This window comes from Lolium rigidum, chromosome 7 (genome assembly GCF_022539505.1).
Source record: "Lolium rigidum isolate FL_2022 chromosome 7, APGP_CSIRO_Lrig_0.1, whole genome shotgun sequence".
Taxonomy (NCBI): domain Eukaryota; kingdom Viridiplantae; phylum Streptophyta; class Magnoliopsida; order Poales; family Poaceae; genus Lolium; species Lolium rigidum.
This window is the reverse complement of record NC_061514.1, coordinates 332,717,141-332,724,502: the sequence shown is the minus strand read 5'-3', so window position 1 is coordinate 332,724,502 and position 7,362 is coordinate 332,717,141.

Here is a 7,362-nt window from a genome sequence, read left to right as displayed (position 1 = left end):
AATCAAAAGCGAGAAATCCAATGCGAGCTTTCTCCTTAGACCTTTGTACGGGCGGCATAGAGGTACCCCTTTGTGACACTTGGTTAAAACATGTGTATTGCGATGACAATCCCGGTAATCCAAGCTAATTAGGACAAGGTGCGGGCACTATTACTATACTATGCATGAGGCTTGCAACTTGTAAGATATAATTTACATGATATATATGCTTTATTACTACCGTTGACAAAATTGTTTCTTGTTTTCAAAACCAAAGCTCTAGCACAAATATAGCAATCAATGCTTCCCTCTGCGAAGGGCCTTTCTTTTACTTTTATGTTGAGTCAGTTCACCTATATCTCTCCACCTCAAGAAGCAAACACTTGTGTGAACTGTGCATTGATTCCTACATACTTGCATATTGCACTTGTTATATTACTTTACATTGACAATATCCATGAGATATACATGTTATAAGTTGAAAGCAACCGCTGAAACTTAATCTTCCTTTGTGTTGCTTCAATACCTTTACTTTGATTTATTGCTTTATGAGTTAACTCTTATGCAAGACTTATTGATGCTTGTCTTGAAAGTACTATTCATGAAAAGTCTTTGCTTTATGATTCATTTGTTTACTCATGTCATTACCATTGTTTTGATCGCTGCATTCATTACATATGCTTACAATAGTATGATCAAGGTTATGATGGCATGTCACTCCAGAAATTATCTTTGTTATCGTTTACACTGCTCGGGACGAGCGAGAACTAAGCTTGGGGATGCTGATACGTCTCCGACGTATCGATAATTTCTTATGTTCCATGCCACATTATTGATGATATCTACATGTTTTATGCATACTTTATGTCATATTTATACATTTTCCGGCACTAACCTATTAACGAGATGCCGAAGAGCCAGTTGCTGTTTTCTCGCTGTTTTTGGTTTCGAAATCCTAGTAAGGAAATATTCTCGGAATTGGACGAAATCAACGCCCAGGGGCCTATTTTGCCACGAAGCTTCCAGAAGACCGAAGAGAAGACGAAGTGGGGCCACGGGGCGCCGCCACACTAGGGCGGCGCGGCCCAGGGGGGGCCCGAGCGGCCCTAGCGTGTGGGGCCCACGTGACCCCTCCGAGGCTGCCCTTCCGCCTACATATAGTCTTCGTCGCGAAACCCCCAGTACCGAGAGCCACGATACGGAAAACCTTCCAGAGACGCCGCCGCCGCCAATCCCATCTCGGGGGATTCGGGAGATCGCCTCCGGCACCCTGCCGGAGAGGGGAATCATCTCCCGGAGGACTCTTCACCGCCATGGTCGCCTCCGGAGTGATGAGTGAGTAGTTCACCCCTGGACTATGGGTCCATAGCAGTAGCTAGATGGTCGTCTTCTCCTTATGTGCTTCATTGTCGGATCTTGTGAGCTGCCTAACATGATCAAGATCATCTATCTGCAATGCTATATGTTGTGTTTGTTTGGATCCGGTGGATAGAGAATACTATGTTATGTTGATTATCAATCTATTACCTATGTGTTGTTTATGATCTTGTATGCTCTCCGTTATTAGTAGAGGCTCTGGCCAAGTTTTTACTCTTAACTCCAAGAGGGAGTATTTATGCTCGATAGTGGGTTCATGCCTCCATTAAATCTGGGACGAGTGACGGAAAGTTCTAAGGTTGTGGATGTGATGTTGCCACTAGGGATAAAACATTGATGCTATGTCCGAGGATGTAGTTATTGATTACATTACGCACCATACTTAATGCAATTGTCCGTTGTTTGCAACTTAATATCGGAAGGGGTTCGGATGATAACCTCGAAGGTGGACTTTTTAGGCATAGATGCATGCTGGATAGCGGTCTATGTACTTTGTCGTAATGCCCAATTAAATCTCACAATACTCATCATATCATGTATGTGCATGGTCATGCCCTCTCTATTTGTCAATTGCCCAACTGTAATTTGTTCACCCAACATGCTATTTATCTTATGGGAGAGACACCTCTAGTGAACTGTGGACCCCGGTCCATTCTTTTACATCGAATACAATCTACTCGCAATACTTGTTCTACTGTTTTCAGCAAACAATCATCATCCACACTATACATCTAATCCTTTGTTACAGCAAGCCGGTGAGATTGACAACCTCACTGTTTCGTTGGGGCAAAGTACTTTGGTTGTGTTGTGTAGGTTCCACGCTGGCGCCGGAATCCCTGGTGTTGCGCCGCACTACATCCCGCCGCCATCAACCTTCGACGTGCTTCTTGACTCCTACTGGTTCGATAACCTTGGTTTCTTACTGAGGGAAAACTTGCTGCTGTGCGCATCATACCTTCCTCTTGGGGTTCTCAACGGACGTTTTAATTACGCGCAATCACCATGGCATGCCGGTATGTTCCCGAACACCCTCCCCTCGCATGTCCTTTCCAGCGATCTAGATCTGCACGGAACCCCATACTAACCCTATCCGGTATCCTAGCTCGTTTTCTAGTCTAGTGCCGCATAGTTATATTTATATCAACACTTGCGTCCATGCTCAAACATCGCCGCATCCCGACCATTCCAGCACACGTTTTTCTTTCCCTTCAGTCACTTGAAATTCCAAACCCATCACCGTGCATGTACGCACCTCCATCCTTCCCGATTGCGTTCGCGAACGCATCGATGTCGAGCCATACTTGCACCCACCATGCACCATGCCCTGCTCTTTTTTTAACTCGACCCTGATCCGCTTCACCCCTCCTCTGCTCACCGCACTCTCCTCCTCCTCTCTCCATTATCGCCAGAGCATCGAGGCTCTACCTTTCTCTATCTCTCTGATACGTCTCCAACGTATCTATAATTTCCGATGTTCCATGCTAGTTTTATGACAATACCTACATGTTTTTCTCACACTTTATAATGATTTTATGCATTTTCCTGGACTAACCTATTAACAAGATGCCGAGGTGCCGGTTCATGTTTTCTGCTGTTTTTGGTTTCAGAAATCCTACACAGGAAATATTCTCGGAATTGGACGAAACAAAAGCCAAACCTCCTATTTTACCGAGACGGACCCAGAACACCGAAGGAGAGACGGAGAGGGGCCAAGGGGGTCCCACACCACCTGGCAGCGCGGCCAAGAGGTGGGCGCGTCCAGCTATGGGGTGGGCCCCTCGGGACCCCTCCGACGCTGCCCTTTCGCCTATATAATCCTCCAGATGCAAAAACCCTAAATACCCCGACGATATTCCACGAAGAGTTCCGTAGCCGCCGCCATCGCGAAGACAAGTTTCGGGGGACAGAAGTCTCTGTTCCGGCACGCCGCCGGGACGGGGAATTGCCCCCGGAGTCATCTCCATCGACACCACCGCCATCTTCATCGACGTTGCTGTCTCCCATGATGAGGAGGGAGTAGTTCTCCCCCGAGGCTAAGGGCTCTACCGGTAGCTATGTGGTTCATCTCTCTCTCCCATGGTGTGATCTTTATGTGCTCATGAGCTTTGTATCACAATTAATCTAGGGATTTCTATTTTCGTGCCCCTGCTTCGTTAGTTGTACTCAGTTTTCCCCAGCTCGTTAGTTTTTCCTCAGTTTTCCCCTCCCTCTAGTTTGAAACCCCTCGAAGACGCGGGTTGCCGTCAGGTCAGAGGCCTTACCGTTACCGTGAGGTCGGTTCCTCGCCGACCGTCTCGTGCCGACGGGTGGATCCATCTACCGCCGACGCGTGGGCCGTTTTATTTCCTGATTGTATACGCGGTGCTGCCAATGACAAATGGGGCCGCTCTATGGGGCTGCCGCAGCCAATGACCAGTGGGTCGTCTATTTATTTATAGAAAATTATATATTGCCGCTCCGTGGGGCCTCCGCAGCCAATGACCGTTGTGGTCGTCTATTTTATTTAGAGAATATAATATAGAGCCGCTCCGTAGGGGCCGCCTCAGCCCATGGCACGTGACTATTTTCGCAGCTTAATCTAAAGTGACTCTTATGCTAAACATTGTGCATCCCGACGTTGACCTAGCGAGTGGTGGCGAGCATAGCCGTTTCGACCATGCCGATATCGGCATCGGCATCGGCATCGTTTGGAGGATGTGGTGCTCGAATAATAGTGGAAATGGGATGTTATTTTTTACATGCATAATATATAGAAAATAGCTAGATCTCTAAATCGATGCATATGAAGCTACATATATATTCTTGGTCATAATCCCCTTAATTATCTAAAGGGGATGGATGCATGGCTTCACGTCGTCGTCGCTTTCATCGTCAGTATCTTCGTCGTCTGAGTAGTAGTACCTCCTCGCACATTGTTCCGTCGAACACCTTCACCGTGAGCACATCATCGCCTTCATATTTGAAGTGTACGAACCAGCCGAAATCCACACCGTGCGCGATGGCGAATTTCTCCCAGCCCTTGTCGAGGTACATCCGGCCTTGTCCGTCAAATAGGACCTCCACGGTCCGAGACGAGGACCGCGAGTCAGCTGCTCGCAGATACACCTTAGCTGGCTCCTTGCCGTCAAGATAGTCCGCAAATTTTTTTGGGAGTTCCTGCAAAGAGATCGAGCGCCGATCGTTTGAAATTAGGGAACCCTTGAAATTAAAGGTTTTTTAGAACATGCCCATAATTAATCACATGCATCATATATGTGGGAACGCGTACGTACCTTCTTGACCAAAGGGTCTTCATAGACGACGATGAAGAACTCCTCTATGATCAATGGCAGTGTTGACGGTGGTGGTGGCAATGATGATGATCCACTTCCCCTTCCCCTTCCCCTTCCCCTTCCCCTTCCGGTCCGCTTCCGAGACGTGGAAGCCATGGCAATGGATAAAGTGTATGTGAACGAAAAGAAGAGAGAGGCAGAACCTATTGACACAAGGGATGGCCGTGTGGGTGTTTATAAGGGAGAGATGACCGTTGTAGGGTTTACACAATAAAATAAGGAGGAGATGACCGTTGTGGGGGTTTATACACAATAAATTAAGGAGGAGACGACCGTTGTGGGGGTATAGTTTATCATTTTACCGTGAAAAGTAATGCCTAAAAGGAAAGTAATGGCTACAAGAAATCGGTGATGGTTTATCGTTTTTTGCGTGAAAAGTAATGGGTACAAGAAATGGGTGATGGTGTATCATTTTTTGCGTGAAAAGTAATGGCTACACGAAATGGGTGATGGTGTATCATTTTTGTGCGTGAAAAGTAATGGCTACAACAAATCGGTGATGGTTTATCATTTTTGTGCGTGAAAAGTAATGGCTACAACAAAATCGGTGATGGTTTATCATTTTTTTGCGTGAAAAGTAATGGGTACACGAAATGGGTGATGGTGTATCATTTTTGTGCGTGAAAAGTAATGGCTACAAGAAATCGGTGATGGTTTATCGTTTTTTGCGTGAAAAGTAATGGGTACAAGAAATGGGTGATGGTGTATCATTTTTTGCGTGAAAATTAATGGCTACACGAAATGGGTGATGGTGTATCATTTTTGTGCGTGAAAAGTAATGGCTACAACAAATCGGTGATGGTTTATCATTTTTGTGCGTGAAAAGTAATGGCTACAACAAAATCGGTGATGGTTTATCATTTTTTGCGTGAAAAGTAATGGCTACACGAAATGGGTGATGGTGTATCATTTTTGTGCGTGAAAAGTAATGGCTACAACAAATCGGTGATGGTTTATCATTTTTTGCGTGAAAAGTAATGCCTAAAAAGAGTTTATAATTTAGCTCGTGAAAAATAATGCAGAAAACCAAACTTTGCGTGAAGCTAACCGACGACGAGAGAGAGAGAGGGTGGTGGCCCCGACCGGAGAGAGAGATAGGGGTTATCCTGCCCGTTAGATCATACGATCAACGGTCGTCGGGCACGATCCGCGTGACATGGGCTAGACCAATCAGGGCAATGTTGGGCGTCCGTGAGAGTTTGTGAAGGGAGAGGGCAAAACTGAGTAGTATCAAGAAACCAAGGGCAAGTGAGTAGTAAACAGACTAAGGGATTCAAATATGAGATTTAAAAAATGGAAAATGCGTGTTTTGTACAATGAAACCCATCTTGGCCTACCTCAAACTATTTGCAATACAAATCTACATGAGTGTGAAAATTATGGTCTCATTCGGACAAAGTATGTTTTGGGGAAAGCTGTTTTGGGTAGGGCTTATTATGGAAAACCATGCACCTTCATAGCTACTAGGTGATTTGAGAAGTGGCAATTTGTGGTGAAACTTGATTTATCTACGATTTATCTATGATTTGAGAAGTGGAAATTTGTGGTAAAGACTCCATGAGTAAGTGCCACTCCTTTTCGGAATTTTTTGCACATTAAATAACTCATTTAACTAGTTAATCCCATTTGTTGACTCTCTGTTGACCAGCCACTTGAGGGTAAAACTGAGTATATTGCACTAGCCAGTATTAGCACTCAAGGTGAAAACTGAGCATACAAAAAATGCTAGTATATGACTCGAGGGTATACATGAGTATATCTAAATTTCCAGGGTTAGACTCGAGGACGCGTGTTGCGGTGCGAAGTGGAAGAAGTGCCATTGTTGACGCGTGTCGCGGTGCAGACGTGGAAGACGTGCCATTGTTGACTCGGGTCGCATTTAGGACGCGTAAGCCCCTCTCTCCCTCCCTCTGCACACAGTACGTCTCATTATCGCTCACGCACGAAACCACCCCTCTCACGTCCCATCAACTTCTCCAAAAAACCCCAACCGCCGTACGAGCCCTCCCCTGCCGGCGATGGAGAAGAAGAATGCGCCGGCGGCCATCGCCCCCAGCCCGTCGCCTCCGAGCCCGTCGCCTCCGAGCCCGTCGCCGCCGGAGCCCGTCGCCGCCGAGCCCGTCGCCGCCGAGCCCGTCGCCGCCGAGCCCGTCGCCTCCGAGGGCGGCGCATCCGAGGGCGGCGCATCCAAGCGCGGCGCCTCCGTGAACCTGGGCCGGTCTCCACTGCCGACGGACCACTTCACAAGATCGGCGAATGCTTATTGGCCAAAGAGGAGTACGTGGACAGCTACTCTGCTATGAGGCAAGTCCGTAGAAATTGGCGCTCGAGGTTTACCGATCCCGACGTGCACCCGCACGAATGGATCATGCTACACCACGCCCTTCCACGCGCCGCTGAGTTCACCTTCCTCCATCTCGGCACATCCCGCTACGTCACCATAGATCTATCTGCGGTTCGTGCAAGGTTCAAATTCCTCGGCTTTTCCCGTGGCGTCACCATAGATCTTATTTTCAATCTTAGTGCTGAATGTTATCTTTTCAATATATTTTAGATTCTACTTCCTCGGCTTTTCCCGTGGCGTCATCGTGCTTGCCCGGAAGAACCCACCGCACAAGATACGGCTGCTGAACCCACTCACAAAGAAATCGAACACGATGTTTGAGGCGCGAGA